At 47.4% G+C, this 17,127-nt stretch overlaps 1 protein-coding gene across 2 annotated transcripts in view; it reads left to right on the top strand.

Annotated features, from left to right (window-relative positions):
• The window catches only part of DLX6 (distal-less homeobox 6), a 264,603-nt gene that overhangs the window by 236,571 nt on the left and 10,905 nt on the right, over positions 1-17,127 (top strand). For both annotated transcript variants that reach the window (XM_072964947.1, XM_072964946.1), the window contains exon 14: positions 6,076-6,200. The gene's annotated coding sequence lies outside the window, so the exon portion shown is untranslated. The remainder of the gene's footprint in view (positions 1-6,075; positions 6,201-17,127) is intronic.

Here is a 17,127-nt window from a genome sequence, read left to right as displayed (position 1 = left end):
TGCGATTCTGGTAAAAGGAAAAGAGCAGATTGAAGAGATTAGAATTTTTAGCAAAACTTTAACTATAATTAAGATGTAATGCTTATTTCCATCTTTAAGGACCAACAAGTAACCAACATTTGTTCTTTTTCCAGAGAGAAAGTATTTTTTAATTCAAAGTATGTGTAAAGTTAGCTTACAAAATGAACTGTAGAGGCAGGTTAACTTACAAGCAAGACACGGCACAAATCACCTCATATGAACATGACAATACGATTTCAGCTAAATATCACCAAAATGAGCATTCCTGGGATGCTTAATGCAATGGGGTGTGTGTGTGTGTGTGTGTGTAAAATATCTCCCACATCCTATAAATAAATACCTAGGTAGCTTCCACAACAAATTCTCTAGAACCTGATTTTAGTGGTAGCAGATTTTGAGAAATGTATCAAGGAAAAGGGAGGCCACTCAGGTGAGAACAAACATTGAGTCTGAAAATAACCTCAACATAATCTATGGCCACAAAAGATTTCTCTGCCTAAATAATCACTCGTATGGTTCTTTTCCTTTCACCTGCTTTCTCTTTGCCCTCTTCCTTCCTGAAATCTCTCTTCCATTTTAGTTCTCCTTCCAAGCTGTGCTCCCAAGCCAGTTATCTAAAAGGACACTTTAAAAGGACATATTTGATGCAAAGCAGTTTAATGTATTTGGTCCTACTGGTAAAAGCGTTTGGGTAGCCTCAGTGTCAGTGTGATTTGGGCTGTCATGGAGGTTGGCCCATTGAGGTTAATGAAAATCAACTTTAATAGGGATGACTTGAAGCAGAATAGGGTTTTTAACAAATTCAGATATCTGTATGTGTTCTTCCCATTCAACAAGTTCTGAAGAAAACTGGGTGACAGCTGTAACTTCATAAGCAGCCTCTAGCACTATAATGTTGAAGCTATGACAGAAAATTGAGAAATAAGGGGAAGGAAGTGTATATAGCACACGTTTATGATTATGTACACATCACTTGTGTTGAGCATGTAGCTCAGCTCTACTAACTAAACTAACTATATTTATGTATATGGGAGGTGGTTTGAAAAGCATTGTAAAATTTATCTGAGTGTGTATATGCAAGCAGAGTGAAAAACTGTATTGTGTGTATAAATATCAGGTAGCATAAAATAAAATACCCCTGCAGTTGTTTGTTTAAGGACACATTTGGATTGAGTTAGCATTATAACAAGCATTTCTTTAAAAGCCACAAAAACATCACACCTTTTAGTTTTAATAAAGTCTAGTTTTTGGCAGTTCTTTTATCACATCTGTCATCTCCTAAGCTTTGCTTAGCCAAAGCACTCAGACTTGAATTTTGAAATTGTCAGTATAGGCCTTCTAATCTTTAAATCTTAAATTATCTAAGCAGATTAACTACCATTATTCTATGCCTACAGGACTCAAGGGTAAAGAAAGCAAAGGAAACACAACTTCTTTTCCCAGGCAATTGAACTCCTGTGGAGGTTGCATTAGGACCATGTATTTGAAACATTGTCTTAGGTATTTATGTAAATAAGCAGGTAGACAAAATGAGTGCATTAACTCCAGTACTGAGATCTATGAAACAAAAAAGTCTCCATCTAAGAAGTTTAATCATCTAGTTTTTAAATAAAAAGTTATTCCTAGTTCATATTGACACTTTCCAGTTTGCCAGCTGGCCATGGATGTCCTGAAGTTAAGGGAGATATTTTGAAAAAACATTAAAAAAAGAAAGAAAGAAAAAGGTGGGGGAAGGGCTCCTTTTCCCAGCAGCATCTATCTGTGTGGCGACCTGCTATCTGCCATAATCTTCCTTCGGAGATCAAAGCAGGGTTAATGTGACTCTTTACTGTTTGCATTGCACATCTCAAAGCTCTGGCGACCGAAGCCAAAGTAAGTATAAATGCAGGCCTGGAACACCGGGGAAACGGAGTTTCAGTGGGGTGGGTTAATAGCCGAAAGAATAACTATAAAAAGTTGTTTGGGATTTGGGAGGCAATACAGAATTTAGAGTGCTGTGTATTTTTTAAGCACATTTACTTTTTTTTTTCTCATTTTCTGGGGCAAGGCTTTTGACTAATTGATGAGGCCAGCACTGAATGTCATATTAGTCAGTCTCCACAATGACCTTCCAGCTCATTTGGAATGTTTTGCAGCTGCTAGTACACATGAAAAGGGAAGGGAACCCTGCTGCATGTTTTCACACGAAGGCACTTTCACCTTACAACCAGTATTTAAGCAGAGGGCTTAAAAGAGGGGAAAATTTTTTAAAATATCAAAATGTTGAGCTTTTGTGTTTCCATCGCGTGTGGCATTCCTGGATGGTGGAACCCCTCAAGAGCGAGTGTTTTTACGTTCTTTCAGAAGTGCTTGTTCTTTTGTTGAGGAAAAAGGCAAGTCTCCTGTTCCTGGGATCTCACAAGGTGTAGGGGGAAAATCGCTTTCGTTTTTAATGCCTCGTGTATACGCCTCTTGGAGGGGGAGAAAAAGCTCCCCTCCTCCAAACCTGACTGATTTTTAGCTGTTTCCACCTAGAAGAGGGCGCCCCAGAGAGTAGCTCGTCGTGCGGTTTTACAGGAACTCTGTACTCGGGGGAGAACCGCACTGCGGGGGTGGGAGCGGAGGCTTTCTCAACCCGGGATGTGACCCCAAGGTCTCCACTCTTGGTTTATACAATTCCACCCAGAACTCAACTTTTCCGCAATTCTGCACGCCCACACACAAGAAGTCCCAACACCGACAGCTCATTCACCCAGTTGAGCCCTGCTTTTTCATGCGGGCGACTCCGACGCGTTTACTCTTCCCAGTTCTTCTAATTAGCGCTCGAAGACCGTATCTGTCCTTTTACCATCGCCCCCACCCTCCCCCTCCCGCCCCTGGCTGGAGGCCACTCTTCAAACAGGTCCACGCTTCGTGGCCAAAGCTCAGGAAGTGGCTGAAGGCGAAGACACCACAGGATGGACCCGGGAGAGAGGTCTCGACCCCACCGGGGAACCGGGGGTACTTGCCGCACACACGCCTGCCCAGGCACCCAGAGATTCCACCTCCTTTTGAGTAATGTCCTTACGCCTGTCCCGCGCGGAACTGCGGGGAGCTGGGAGTCGGACTCTTTCCAGGGAAAGGAGCTGAGGGGGGCGGTGGATAACGGTAGTGGGTGTGGGGGTCCCCTCCGGCGGAGCCCTGCCGCCCCGCCCCGCGCCCACGCCTTCGCCTGCGCGTCCCGGCGGCGCCGGACTCCCGCTGCCCGCCCCAAGCTCGTACCTGGAGGGGAATTCACCTAGGAACCTTGTGAGTTGCCTCAACTGGAAAAGCAGCCGGCCAGTGAAGCTTTTTGTCCGGAACACAATTCCCAGGGCCAAGCATAAGGGAAAAGGAATCTCTTTCAGTGCCTAAACACTCTATACTCACCTCCAGTTGTTTTAAACACAACAAATACAAGCAAATTGGACTTTCTTAGGCCGTTTCCTTGCTTTATTTAGCTTCATCTGAAGGTGTTGGTAATTGTTTTCTCCTTATCATGCAAATTTATTAACGAGGATGTTTTCAGCTAAAGGAGGATTGTTCCGGAACCGGTAACGAGGAATCAAGGCTGGCTGGAGGGAGTCGCCCGAAAATTCGACTGGAAAACTTAGGAACATCAGTATCAACTCACTCTCCGCCTTTCTCTCTTTCTGATTTTACACCATTATTCTCTCTGCAGTCCTGCTTTTGCCAGCAGTGGCCTATCACTCAGAAACAATCTTGTAGCCAAAAAACATAGTAGTTACAGACCCACGACTCTAGAAAAAGTGTTAAGTTTTAAAATATCGTCGGATTTTTTTTTACGTTTAAAGCACCAGCTGAAATCTCAAATACAATTAGTCGGTGTATTTCAAAAACCTTTATATTATTGAAAATTTTCTATCCGCCGGTATCTGACTTTGAAAAAAAGAAGTTAGAGTTAGAATTCAATAAAAGCTATTTAATTGTTAAATCGTAGTGGAGGCCCTACATGTTTTATAGTGTCTGTCAAGACATTGCTAATGTTTTTATATATTCTAATAGGTTGGATTTATTAAAGCTTTTTATTTTTTAAATGTCATATTTTGGATGTGATCCCTTAAATTCCTACTAATATATGATCTTCTTAAGCAAGCAAAGAACCTAAATTTGATGGAAGGGAAGTGCAGGCTTCAGCCTCTCTGTTTCATATCCTTTAAAGGCGCTGTGCACTAACTCTTTTGATTTGTAATTGCTAACTTAGAAACAAAGCTTTAAAGGTAAATTTGGAAAACTAACTTGAAAGAAACATAACACCGGTGACTTTTATCTATTTTGGGGGGAGGGGGGTGTTTAAATCAGTTAAAGACCTACAGGGTAATTAAATTACATAGTGTCCTAAAATACATAACATGGGGAGAGGGCTTTAAAAAACGACCCCATCTAACAATACTTATATGCAAACTAGTAAGAAGTCCATAACCACCACTGCCAGCATTGCTTGCAAATTATATTCAGTTGAAACTCTGCTAAAAGAGTTTATCTTCTATTGCAGTTTGGAATTGTGTGAAAGTATGTATGTATGGGATCTATGTATATATAATTCTTATACTCTATATAGAGAGACTTACACTCTTTTAAAATGTTTATGTGGTTAGTCACTTTAAGAGCATCAAAATAAATTGTGCGTTGGCTTACACTAGCTCCCAGGTATTCCCAAACACTGAAGAACAAAAATCTGTATATCGGAAATGAATGGCTACCCATTTAAAGGAAAGAATGGAAAGGGGAACTCGATTTATTCTCATTTGTTTATCGCTAGACTCCCCCCCCCCCCGCAAATTCATTTGAATAGCTTTCAAGCCGGAAAATGGAAATGTGGCTCCTGCCCTCTATTTCAGCGGCAGCAGCAGCGTCCTGGCAACAGCGCAATTTTCTATCATCAAGGATAAATGGCATCGAACAGAACATTCTGATAAAAAAAAAAAAAAGAAAGGGGGAAAAAAAAAAGCTTCAGCCCAAGGAGCCCATGATTGCTGGCCTTCCTGTCTGTCATCCCTTTACAAAATCCTCTCCGCAAACCTGAGCGGCATGCTGTCAGAGCTAATAACGTCTTCTGAAGGGGTTTAGGGGGTGGGGGGGAGGACATAGTCTTCCCTGCACAATGTTCCCATTTATTAAATCGAGTGCTTATTTTTAAATTGCAAATATCTTTGTTTGGTTCACTGCAAATTAAAACCAAGATGTAGGAAGTTACATGATGCAACAATTATTCGTGTCATATCAGAAATCAAACCCCTATCTTGCCCTTCTGGTTCAGGTCGGATGAGGGGGAAGGGGGGATCTAGGGGAACCCAGGGCAGAAAGATTTTTGATGGAAAAATACAAATCTGTTCGCCCTGCAGGTAAGCTAAGAGTAATTGAAAGCCGGAGGAGCAGTGCCTGTTTCTACTGGGGAGAACGAGCTTACTGAGACTCCAGGAGCGTGTGTGGGCGCGGTCCTCGCGGCGACGCCGCACGCGGGTCAGGCAGAGTTCCCAGCAGAGCCACAGAGCTTTCCCGCTGGAGACTTTGAACGTAATGGTGGCTATTTTTCGCCTACCGCGATCTTTTTCCAGAAAAGGCCATTCTGCTCTAAGGAGATGGATCCCTGGGGTCCTTGTGCCCGCACAGGGGGTCCAGCAGAGGTTTAGAGGACACCCCTGGAGGCGTTTCACGAGTCGTGCGCTTCTCTCGCGAGGTCGGGGCTCAGAGCTGAAAAGCAGCACCCCACACATCCAGGAGGGCTTGCAGATGCTGGCATCGGTCCTTCTTAGCGGCCTGATGTGTGGGGGTGGGCGGTCGAGCTTGACTGGTAACCGGGTCTAGCGCCTACCGAGTTCTAGGGCCATCCATGCCCCTGCGCTTTGGACTGAAACCCACACGGCTCGGGCGCAGGAGTGGGAGGGGGCGAAGCCAAGTGGAATGGGGAGCAGCGTTGTTGGCGCTCTCTTCCTTTCGGAGCTACCACTAGGGAATTTTTTATCTCGTTTTGGAGAGATGAGGAAAGGGACCTAAAATGAAGAGAATATCAGATCTTAATATCTTTTAATGCAGGTCAAAAGAAAAGAAAGAGAATAATGGAGAGATGTGTAAAGGACTCAAAAATGCAGAGCTCCCAAGAAGAAGTAGGAGCCTTGGACCGAAGTCTGGGTAGCAGAGACGGGGACGGAAGGCGACAGGTAATCAGCTTGGTTTGTAAGGAGCTCTGCGGTGGAGAACGGTGGGAGGAGGGGGTATGAGGGGGAAACCTTTGTTTAATGAGAAAACCTAATTTTTGCGCATCTGGAAATCTTGGTCCCAACTACGAGCTGAAGGCGGGTACCGCCTCCCCACCCAGGGAAGCAGTGCGCATGTCCTAGCCGTCGGATTTGCATGATAAGGCTCACACGTGAGCCAACTATGGCGGAGCCCAGACGGGTGGTGGCGACCAATAGAATCCTGCTCTTACTGTGCCTCTGGGTCACATTGACATCGCGGTCCCCCTACAATAGGCCTTTAAAACCCACTTTAAAAATAAAAGGAGTGTTTTAGTATTGATTCTCGCCTTGGCACGCTAGATTTCTGTGGAAAATAGACATTTTATAGCTACAACTACATTTACTACAAGCAAGGGTTAAAATATTCAGAATTTAAGAAAAGGAAGACAGAGAGAGGACTCTGTTCAAAGAGCACTGGCGGGAAGTCAAGGAATCTTGAGTACTGCTACCTTCAGAGCTGGGAGATTTGTGCCATCACATGAAAATCACTCCTACTTCATGGACCTGAATGAGTCTCAGAAGCAGAAACATTATGTGTACAGGCCTGGCTTGGGGAAACAACCCCAAGCTGGGCTCTTCCTCCATCCCTTATCCCCAGACCCCATGGTTGCTGGGGAGCTGGAAAGCTAGAACACCTGTGGCTCCACCTCTCTCCCCTTCCCATACACCAAAGTGGTCTATGTGGTGAGGTCCGTGAGTTAGCTCTTACATCTGGGAAATAGGGCTAATTAAAGAAGGGCAGAGGGAGCTAGAAAGACATGACATGAGTCTCCAGCCTGTCTGGGCCTCTCCCACCTCCACCCAAGCTCTGAGGCTGGAAACGATGAGGTTGATTCTCTGGGACTGCAGAAGGGGTGGGCCAGCTGGGAAATATTACCTATCCTGCCCCATCTGCATACAGTGCTGCTGCCTGCCCTCGCTGCAGCACCATCCTGACAGTTACCCTGTACTCTTTCCTCCGTATATCCCTGCCAGAATTACTGCCTACAAACGGGCCTCCAACGCCCCTGAGAGTGCTCCTGTCTGTGACAGGAAAACTGCTTGTTCATATCACTGAAATAAAACAGGTGGGGATTATTTGCAGTTCCTCTCCTCTTTTGTGTAATTTACAAGTCTTCAATGTAGGATTAGGCTTCAAATGCATTTGGTCAGGTACATAGTTTTTAGTGCTCAGCTCAAACAATGTGATGCTTAAAACCATCCCAGAAGTGCCTCTGTTTGTCTCTCAGGTCATTTCTTTCTCATTATAACATGCTTTTTTGTTTGTTTATTTGTTTGTTTGTTTGTTGAGAGTATGAACCAGAGTTCCACCCTAACCTTCCAAAATACAAGCCTTCTAAATGCAATAAATAGTGATTTTAAGGTCTTACCTGTTAATCTAAGATCAATGTTACTTGACCAATAACTATCAGGTACACATGCTGCTAAGCCCTTAGTTGACAACATCCATGTCTATTTGCAAAGTAGATACCCACTGAACCTTGAGAAATGCTGGCTGGTAGCCTCTGAATAGAGAAAAAAAATCATCACAGTTGTGTTTTGGGAATTGTTTCTGCAAAAATTAAGCTTTCTCCTAAACTGGCCCAATAAAATCAAAAGAGATGGCCATGTTGTTTAAAATACTCCTTAAACACTAGATTTTAGGCTTTTTCTTATAATTGACTTATCTTTGTTCTTTAAGAAAAATAATGGTGCATTTGAAAGAAAATATAAACCTGAAGGGAAAAAAAAGTCCATCAGCCAATTAGTAATTTTCAGTGACCACAGTTAAAGCCAAATCCACCTTCCCTATCTTGGGAGTGACTGCAGTAAGTGAAGAGGTTTTTCTTCTGGAGCATTTTGGGTAAAACTGAACCAATGTAAGTCTCAAATTTATGGCCTAGACTCTTGAGGCAGGTTTCAGACCATGCATGAGGTTAACTTTGATGACAACTTACTGTCATCTTTGAGAAAAGACAAGACCAGCATATGCCGCGGGGTGAGGGGGCGGTGTCAGGTGGGAAACCCTGAGGTGCAGACAGGACAGTGACTGCCTCTGGAGCTGCTGTTTACAGGCATCCTCTCAGCTTTAACCCAGATCCCTGCAGTCTCTTTGTCTCCCATTTGTGCTGACCTTAGGGTACTTTCTGGCTCCTGCCCATCCCAGCAGGTAAGGCTGGCCCTTAGCACTTTGTGCCACAGAGTGTGTTGATAAACCAGCTGAACTGGGAGCATGTCCTTCCCACGTGGGGCTGTCCCCCTCTTACTTAAGCTGGGACTTACCAAGTTATAGGGAAATGGCAAAGGAGGGTAAAGAGGAAGATTATTGAGGACTGCTGCAAAAACAGAATTGATGGGTGCAAAGGCTTCTGGGAACCAATGCTGCCTCCTCCATGAGGACTCTGAGGGCTGTTCTTACAAATCAGCTAGGGCAGACAAATCTCCCACCCCCTATTATTTCAGGTGTTCAGGAATGGCAGTAGTTAGGGGGGTAGGGGGAGATTCCCCTTCCTCTAGTGCAGGTCAGCCAGGGAGCAAGAAGGAGGCTAGGGGGCTTGGGACTCTCAGTCCCACTGGGGCTTCTTCAGGTGCCCTGTCTCAGCGTCTGCCCCTGCCTGCTCTCCTGATTCAACTCCGGTGCCTGGGACGCCCTGTCCATCCCACAGGTGTTACTTTAAGGAGGTTAAAGGTGCTACAGAAAGCTTTTCTCTGTCTTCCCAAGACTGGGCAGCTAACCCAAGCCAGACGGCAGGACAGCAGAACGAGTGCAGTTGCCCAGGCTGGCGTTTTCAAAGAACGTGGATTTCAGGCTGTATCTTGAATATGAATTGAATTAGCTTTCTGCGCTGGTGTTAACTTCGCTTTGAAACTCAACTTGTCAAAGTATGGTTTTAATTAAACGTCTTCCGGCTCCGAAAGATTACATGTTTTGTAAAATATATCCTAGCATGAAATTTACTTCCACGATCTGAAATTAGGTTCCTCGTAAATGTTTTCATAAAAAAGAAATAGGAAGGGGGTGTGTGTGAGAATGGAGCAGTTCCTACTCGCTGCGTTCCTTTAAAACATCCTGCCAGCCGGCCGCCTCGGCGCCGGACAGGTCCCAGGCCGGCCCGCCAGCGGGCCGGGACAGAGGAGACACAGCGCACCCAGGACGCGCCAGTAACCCGAACCCGCCCCGGCAGGCGCGGCCCATGCAGCTTTGGCAGTTGGAGACAATTCAACAGTCAGACAAGTTAATCCTGCACTGATTTATTTCGGATCCATCTGCAGGACGCCGGATACCCCTTTCGGCTGCCGTTGCAGACACCTGTCTCCCTCTTTACCCCGGACCGCTGTGCTTGTCCCGTGAAAGATGGAGAGAAAAGACGATAGGGTGCAAAAGGGCCCTCGGCATTTCAGACAAAACTTCATTTCGAAAGTTAAAGTTCTCTTTGAAGAATTCCTGGCTAGCATTTAGAACCAGCAATGTTGATCGATAGCCGTCCTAACAGACTGTCCAAAGCTGTTCCAAACCAATCTCAAAAGCCTCTCTGATGGAGAAGGAGGACCCCCGAGGGATCTCTATCACCTCCCTGAGGACGTCTATCACTCACTAGTCCTCAGAGGAAAAAGGGCCCCGTTTCCCTGCGTGGGGCCAGGGATGGTGCCTGTGCGCGATGCGTCTTTCTATTCCGTAGAGCTGTGCCCCTGTAGGATTCTCTTTCCAAACTACTCTCTGAGAATCCCGCCAATTCTGGCTGGATTTGCTGGGTTCAAGTAAAACTTGGCGCACACAGGGTGGGATGTGAAGGGGAGGGAAAGGGTGGAGGGCTGGAGGGCTCATCTCCTCTCTTCCAGATAATTGGGACCCGAGAAACGAAGAGTGAGTAGCGCAGTAAGGAGAGTTATTTATCTCCCTCCACCTGAAATAAGCAAGACCAATAACGCGCCTCGCTTTTCGCCCTGTTTACTCCATCCCCATTCAGTGATTGGCAAAACAGGCCCTGGAGGCAAAGGCAATAATTGCTCCGTTCTCTCCTTACTAGGGAAGCGTGTAGGCATTTGAAGTGTACTAAAAATAAACGAAGGAGCGAGAAACTGAAAAGGGGACAGAGTGACAATTTGCGGCAATTAAAGCGTCTGCGCATGTTGCTGGAGGAGCAGGGACCCACAGCGGTTTTTGTTTTCCCAGGCCTGATGATGTGACTAACTCGTTAGGGAATTTTCGTCTCGGGATGTGTGTGTGTGTGCGTGTGTGCGTGTGTGCGCGCGTGTGCGCGCGCGTGTTCAGCAGCCAAGGAGTCCGCTGCAACGCCAGGTCCGTTGGGGTAAGGGACAGCCTGGGACCATTTCTATGCCCCTGAAAACCGGTTGGCCTCGGGGAAGAGCGGGGTCCAGCTTCCTCAGCCCTCCCCCTGCCCCCTAGCCGGTCTTAAGTGAGAGTCCCTCGGCCAGCACTTGGCCACCACGCCTTCCAGGAACTTTGGGTCAAGTTTCCAGCTCTAAGGTGTCTAACCTTAAAGAGGAAAAACGTAATGATTCTGACGTTTATTTCACAACCACCTGAGATGCAAAGGAAAGGATAAGGGGTAGGAAGAGGGGGGCGGCCAGCCAAATCAAAGCTTAGAAGAGATTTTGACAGCGCGCTTGAAATATTACTCTCAGTTTTTGGAAGACTTTCAAGAAGAGAGAGGGGGTGGGGATGGAGAGAACCGCAGCTTTCTCCTGTCTGTCACTGAAGCGTCTAAACAGAGAGGGCTCCAGCCTTGCTACACTCGAGAACACACAGTGGGAAATTGCTTCAAGATACAGTAGGGCTCTCTTCTTTCCCCAGACCTTACCTGAACCGTGAACTTCGCGGTAACGATGGGAAGGGGGAGTCCTGGATATCAAAAACCTGCATTGCCTCGAACCCGGAGATCACAAGGGTAACCCCAGGCCCTGCTCTCCGCCTGGGTCTGGCTCAGGCCGCCCAGCCACGCGCCCAGACTGGCGCCCCTTGTGGATCAGCTCCCCATCCCCCCTCCCTCCACCCCTGTCGAGGGCCACGGAAGCGGGTGGGGGGCGACACTGTACAGCCACCGCCCAAGTCCAGCTCGGGCTGGCTTCAATGAAAGCTGGCAAATCCGGCGGGTCTCGCAGAAATTTTCTTCGACCCTAATTCAATTTTAAAGCGGATTTTTACTATTAAAAACGCTGCCGAGCAACACATTGAATTAATCTGACTGTACGGTTTTAATTACAGTGAGGCTTTCTCTACAAATCTGTACAAGACAGTGGCTGGCTCTGGGAGGATCTCTGCCTCCTGAATTGCATTATCCGGCCCCACGTTCCCCTCAGACAACGGCGCGTGGGAGCCAGCTGCGGGCGGGGGCGCTCCTGTCCCCTCTGCTTCTGCCCGCCCTCCCGGCTCCTGTCCTCCCCGTTCCTCCTTTCCCCCAGCCCCATGGAGAGCCCTGGACGCCCGCCTGTCTGTTGGCTGCACTGAAATCCCGAACCGCTATGCTTGCTTTTAAACTCTCGGGCCCAAGACCTTTGGGGCCTTCAGAGCCTCTTTAAAACGACTCGTTTTGTCCGGGGAGGGTGACTGCTTTTATAATTTTTTAAAGGGTTCTCCAGAAACTTCGCAGCTGTCAGAGGGAGCGACGTGGTGCCCCAGGTGTCTGAGGGGAAAGCAGGTAGGGAAGAGAGAGTGGGGGTGGGGGTGGCAGATAGAGAAAAGGAACCGGTGGGCCTCTAGGTTTGGGGTCTAGCTATCCGCCCCCAGGTCCCGAATAAATACAGGTGGGGCAGGCCTGATGGCAAACAAGTCTGATTTTATCAGCCTTAGTTTTGTTTATTTGTTGTGCAACTAACATTGTGGGACAGTGACCCCTAACCAAACGGGATGGAAAAGAAAACTTGAAGAGAGGTACTCTCAGGATGAATCAGATTCACACCCCTTCTCTCTGCTGTTCACTCTCTTATTTTCCTTCTCTCCCGAACTCCCTTTTTTCCTCTATCCCCTGCTTTTCCCCTTCTCTGCTTCCGTTTCCACAGTGTGTGGAAAGAAAGATGGCAAACCCCAATAAGTGTCCAAATAGGCACAACTCTCTGTGTATTTAAAGAAGCAACGGCTTTGAGCTCTGTGGGGGAAGGGGCCTCACTTGACAGAGAGGGAGCATTTTTATTTTCTGCATAAAATTAGTGAAACCTACAGAAAAATATTATCTCACTCTCTTGAGTAGGACTTGGGGGGGGAGTGCTTTCTCCTGGATTTGTGTAAAAAGGATTTCATTCTGAGGGGAATGAGGTGAGGGTTTTTTTGTTTGTTTGTTTTTAACAATCCTTACTTCTAGGGGTTCTCAAACTGATTGCCTTCTAAGGAAAGTTTTGCTAAAAACCCAATATATTACTTTTCCATTTAGTGGGATGTTATAAAATAAAGGGGACAAGAAATGCCTGTATGCAGGCACGAGCATGAAAGTCACCAAAGCATTTACATCACAAGGGCAGTCAGGTACAGAACAACTCTCTCTCGCTCTCATGAAAAATGGTTTTTACTTCTTTTTCTGTTGTAACAGAGAACCATCTAAGAACTCACATGATAGCAAGAGGATGTTTCCCATCCTAGGTTTTCTGAAGAGTTGTCCCAAGCCTGCCTGTTGAAGAGCTTGTTTTCACTTTGTTATTGTTACTGCTGATGAGGGGATGCAGGAATTAAAACAGAGGATGCTTCGAGGCATTTAGGAAGATGCTTGGCCAGATATATTAACTCCTTATTATGCCTAAAAATAGTCTGCTGTTTCCTGTTGATGCTTTTTCCCTGCCACTCTGGGGCTGCATTTATCCTCCAATGGTCAGGGGTCCTGGTTTCCAAAGACTGGCTTGATTAAAGCTGACTTCTGACACCCCTCCCTTCCCCCTTTCCCTGCTACATTTCCCAGCAGGGCAAATACAGGGAACTTAGCTTTGGTTTATCCAACAGATTACAAAGACAAACATTACCATTTATCTTATTTTAATCTAAGTGTTTAAACATTGTTGAGTTATTTTTTCCCCCAGACTGAGAGAAGAGAAATTGTGTACTAGGGAGTGGGGTCCTATGCTTGAAAGAGAGAAGAAGAGAAAGGGAGGGAGGGAGAAAGACTGTATACAGCCTCAAAACTGGGGAAGGTGGACATATGTGCTGTTTTTCCCCTGAATCTATTCTAGCCCAGCATATTGGTTCTGTCTCCTAAGAGAAATCTGAAGGATCAAACAGTCTGGAAATGGGGTCAAGGAGAGGCAAAAGATGTTGAATTTGAAAATCTAGTTGGCTTCATTTTCATAACTCCCCTGGACTCCAGGTGTGAAACGACCTGGAACAGGAGCCTCTAAATTGGAACATGCTTAGTTAATATTCTCCAAAATGGACAGTCTAGAAAAAGTCTATTAAGCCCTCAGTAGGTATCACTGGCCCTGGTGGGCCCGTGCCATCCATTTTGGGGTTTCTGAGCTACCCATTCTTGGGCCCAGGTTTGGATAAATGAGAGAGATACTGTCCCAGATTTCAGTGAGCCTCTTTCTTTCTGGGTGAGGAGTTGACAGGACCTACTTTTTTAGCTGCATTTTGGAGAGCCTAATAAGGGAGGGTGTTAATATTGCATTATAGTTTTATCACTAGAGAAAACAATGCCATCATCTCAGTGCTTTCCTGCAAAGTCTGATACTTTTGGCTACTCCTGAAGATACCATCACTGGCCTGGGCTAGGAAAGGAAAAAAGGCAGCTCTCATGTTCCCCCCAAGCTTTCCCAGGTGCATGTGTTGGGGGAGGAGAGAAAAAGTTGGATTTCCAGGATATCAAGCACCCTTTTCCTATACTGTACACAAACAGAATTTTACATTGAATGGGGAAAAGACTAGCAGGAATTTTTTCCACCAATGTCTCCTGTTGAGAAGAGGGTTCTTAGCATGGCCATGTAAATCAATACCAAGTTATTTCTTTGAATTCAAAGGCTATTTATCCAGGTCTAATTTCTTTAGAATTAACGTGATAACTGAGCCCAACTTAGCAACCAAACCCAGCCAGGCCCTGCCTGGTTTGAATGTACTTCTACAGCCCGCAGAGGCTGCAAACCCTCCACCCACACCCAACCTATTCCCTGGCTTCTGCATGCTGCTCACAATCACCAGTCAATGGCTAGAACAGCAAAGGATTTTCTTACCCAAAGAGCCCACTCCTCCAGTGTGGCTGTGGGCACGCTGACCTGTTCCATCGCATGTTGGCAGTCAGTTGGTATTTGTCTCTAAATAACAGTGACAACCAGAATACAAGCCCCAACACTCCAACATCTTAAAAAGCAAAAAGCAGTTTAGGCCTCAAATCCTGCCTCTTAAAACTTAAGTGAATATGACCCTCCCCTACTGTGGGCACTAAAAGAGCCTTAGGCCTCTGACTCCTCCAGATTGATGGCTTTACTTCTACTTTGAATGATAAAGACTTCTTAGGCCTGCCTGCCCTCCTCCTCCCACCTCCAAGGGCTGGCCTGGGTTCCCCAGCAGGCAAGACAAAGAGGTAGGAGCCAGGTTCCGGCAGGCGGCAAGCTGGGTACAGGGGCCTGGAGTCCCTGAGGTGTGGGCTTTCACTTTGAAACCCTGAAGAATCCCGGAGTTCTTTCCTCTGAAGGTGCGGGCTGGACTAGAACAAACCGAGGGCGATTCACCTCCTCTCATTACCAATGCCCATGACACCGGGCTAAGGACTTGGAAGCCCAGATACGGGGTTCATTTAGAGAGAAGTGACCACGGGCAGCATTCCCTGCCGCAGCCAGCCACTAACTGCCAAACTCCTCACACCCAGGCTGACGGCAGAGGCCACACGTGGCAGGCACTCGCCACTTGCCACCTTGGAGCTCCGTGTGAGGCCAGGCTAGCTATTTCCTCCCGGACTATACGGAAAGCCAGGCACTCAAGTCTGAAGTTTGGGTTCTACACTGCAAGCGCGCACAGGGACCCCTACCAAGCAGAGAGGGACCCTCTGCTCGCTTCGTTCCCCAGCCTCTGACTGTCTGAGCCCAATCTGGGTCGCTCAGCAGGTCCTAACAGTGCCTTTACCTTACGCACTAACTGCTACCTCGATGCAGCTGCACACTTGCTCCTCCAGAACACAGTGCTGAGGCTTCATCCGCTATCTAACGGGGGAGGGATGAGAGCCCTGTAGCTACTACTCGGGCAATTCCAGCCTTCTGGGCTTCCTCAGAAATTAAGCAAACAAGAAGGGCGAGGAGAAAACACCTTTGCAAATACAGGCTGCTACGCTCTGGATCTGGTGCTCAGTACAGGACCTTCCCGGACCCAGCTTCAACCCGCCCGGTTCAGGGTGCGACCAGAGTTGGGGGAAGCCGGCGAAGAAAGCAGTGCACCTGCGAGCACAGAGAAACTCATCCGCACCGGGCGGGGGCCGGGGGTGGGGGTACCTTCACCGTGTTAACAGCAAGCTGCAGGGTATAAAGCAATAAAACTGCCACGTCTACCTGCTGGGTTTGAGGACGTTACAAACAAGCTCGGCGCGCAGCCCGGGAGCACAGAGAGCACTCCGGGGGGCGGGGGGGACATTCTCTTCTGACTTTTACTTCTCTCCCCCACACACGGATACACATCCTATACACATCTCCACACACACACACACACACACACACACACACACACACACCAGCCCACCTTTCATTTTTCTTGGAGTCTTTTTGTTGTTGTTTTAATTCACTGCCTATTTGTAAACGCGTGGATTGGGTTACTGGTTCGGGTGTTAAAGTGCACCTCTTGTTGAGGGGAACAAGGCACGCCACTTAAAAATGAATTCAGAGTTACTGAACCGGCTCCCGAGGCTCAAGAAGTTAAGCGCGGCGGGCTAGGAAAGGGAGGGGTGGAGGGGAGAGTAGACGCTGCTGCCTTGGGAACCCTGGAGAAAACCCACGGGCAGCGAGTTTCAGGTCATTTGATAAAATGGAGGAAAGAAGGAAAGAAAGAAAGGGGGTGGGGGGGGAGGCAAACTATCCTAGCCATGCCTTCAGACCCAGGGCTGGGAGCTGCGAAAATCAATTAACACAAGCCGCTACCGCGGAGCTTAGCGCTGTATGTAAATAGAGTCTGAGCTGCCGGGTCTGCAGCCACCTTTTCTGAAATTACAGGGGCGAGCGGCACCACTAAATTCTCCATTTCTCAAGTACCTTGGGTCGCACAACCTATGAAGCCCGAGCGAATAGGGTGTAAAAAAGCTGTCCGTAGTTTTTCCAAAGGGAGACCCAGATTCGTCCCCGCAAACTCTAGACACGTTGACCCGTAGTTGTTAGATTGTACATTTCTCGGCGTGGCCAAAGCCTCGCGGCTTGGATCAATTCCCATACTGAGAGCTGGCGCCAAGCCCGTGGGGGTCTGCATGTCTTGCCCACCCAGTCCCGATCTACAGGCAGTGCGGACGCCTGGTGCCTCCCCACAGCCCCAGGGCCCGGACCCGGACCCGGGCGCTGCCCGGCCTGCCCTCCTCGGCTCCGGATCCCAGATCCAGCTCTCCTACCTGGTGGGGTGGCCGGGCCAGAGCTGCGCGCTGGGGTTCCTCTGTCTCTGCTCGGCTGCCTCGACCTAAGTGGGTCTGGAGACTATTGGGAGGAAGGCTAGATCCGCAGCCCTGGGCTGCTCCGAACTTAATGTCTTTCCCCAGTCCATCTTTGAAAGAGAAGTGGTTCTACCACCTGGATGTGCGGATATAAATCCCCTTGCAAATAATAAATGGATTAATAATAACAAGGTATGAAGTTCTTTTTATAGAAAAAAAGGAGAGAATTGAAACTAAATGCGGCAGTTAGACAACCATTTTGATAAGAGGATAATTGAGGCGACACTGGTGTATAATTAGAGGATAATTTATGC

The sequence above is a fragment of the Vicugna pacos genome, chromosome 7, assembly GCF_048564905.1.
Source record: "Vicugna pacos chromosome 7, VicPac4, whole genome shotgun sequence".
Lineage (NCBI taxonomy): Eukaryota > Metazoa > Chordata > Mammalia > Artiodactyla > Camelidae > Vicugna > Vicugna pacos.
The sequence above is the reverse complement of the archived record's forward strand: the minus strand, read 5'-3'. Positions and strand labels throughout refer to the sequence as shown.